Consider the following 1,440-nt stretch of genomic DNA (forward strand, 5'->3'; position numbering starts at 1 on the left):
TTAGACAACAAAAGGAGATCAAGGGGATACAAATTGGAAAGAAAGAAGTCAAAATATCACTTTTTGCAGATGATATGATAGTATATATAAGTGACCCTAAAAATTCCACCAGAGAACACCTAAGCCGGATAAAGAGCTTCAGTGAAGTAGCTGGATATAAAATTAACTCAAACAAATCAATGGTCTTTCTGTACAAAAAGGATAAACAGGCTGAGAAAGAAATTAGGGAAACAACACCCTTCTCTATAGTCACAAATAATATAAAATATTTGGCGAGACTCTAACTAAGGAAGTGAAAGATCTGTATGAAAAGAACTTCAAGTCTTTGAAGTTTTTATAATAAAGAAGATCTCAGAAGATGGAAAGATCTCCCATGCTCATGGATTGGCAGGATCAACATTGTAAAAAATGGCTATCTAGCCAAAAGCAATCTACAGATTCAATGCAATCCCCATCAAAATTCCAACTCAATTCTTCAAGCAATTAGAAAGGGCAATCGGCAGAAGCCTCTGGAATAACAAAAAACATAGGATAGCAAAAACTCTTCTCAAGGATAAAAGAAACTCTGGTGGAATCAACATGCCTGATCTATGGCTGTACTACAGAGCAATTGTGATGAAAACTGCAAGGTACTAGTATAGTGACAGACAAGTAGATCAATGGAATAGAATTGAAGACTCAGAAATGAACCCACACACCTATGGTCACTTGATCTTGGACAAGGGATATAAAACCATCCAGTGGAAAAAAGACAGCATTTTCAACAAATGGTGCTGGCACAACATGCAGTTATCATGTAGAAGAATGCAAATTGATCCATTCCTATCTACTTGTACTAAGGTCAAATCTAAGTGAATTAAGGAAGTCCACATAAAATCAGAAATAGTGAAACTTATAAAGGAGAAAGTAGGGAAAAGCCTTGAAGATATGGGTACAGGGGAAATATTCCTGAATAGAAGAGCGATGGCTTGTGCTGTAAGATTGAGAATCACCAAGAAGGACCTCATAAACTTGCAAAGCTTCTCCAAGTCAAAAGACACTGTCAATAAGAGAAAAATACCACCAACAGATTGGGAAAGGATCTTTACTTATCCTAAATCAGATAGGGGACTAATATCCAATTTATATAAAGAACTCAAGAAGGTGGACTCCAGAAAATCAANTAACCCCATTAAAAAATGGGGCTCAGAGCTGAACAAAGAATTCTCACCTGAGGAATACCTAATGGTGAAGAAGCACCTGAAAAAATGTTCAACATCCTTAATCATCAGGGAAATGCAAATCAAAACAACCCTGAGATTCCACCTCACACCAGTCAGAATGACCAAGTTCAAAAATTCAGGTGACAGCAGATGCTGGCGAGGATGTGGAGAAAGAGGAACACTCCTTCATTGTTGGTGGGATTGCAAGCTTGTTCAACCACTCTGGAAATCAGTCTGG

At 37.5% G+C, this 1,440-nt stretch overlaps 1 protein-coding gene and 1 pseudogene across 1 annotated transcript in view; one reads left to right on the plus strand and one right to left on the minus strand.

Annotated features, from left to right (window-relative positions):
• Positions 1 to 1,440, minus strand: part of Thsd7a (thrombospondin type 1 domain containing 7A) — a 393,851-nt gene that overhangs the window by 229,529 nt on the left and 162,882 nt on the right. The window lies entirely within an intron of this gene.
• LOC110296426 overlaps positions 580 to 1,440 on the plus strand; it is an 8,824-nt pseudogene continuing 7,963 nt past the window's right edge.

The sequence above is a fragment of the Mus caroli genome, chromosome 6, assembly GCF_900094665.2.
Source record: "Mus caroli chromosome 6, CAROLI_EIJ_v1.1, whole genome shotgun sequence".
NCBI lineage: Eukaryota > Metazoa > Chordata > Mammalia > Rodentia > Muridae > Mus > Mus caroli.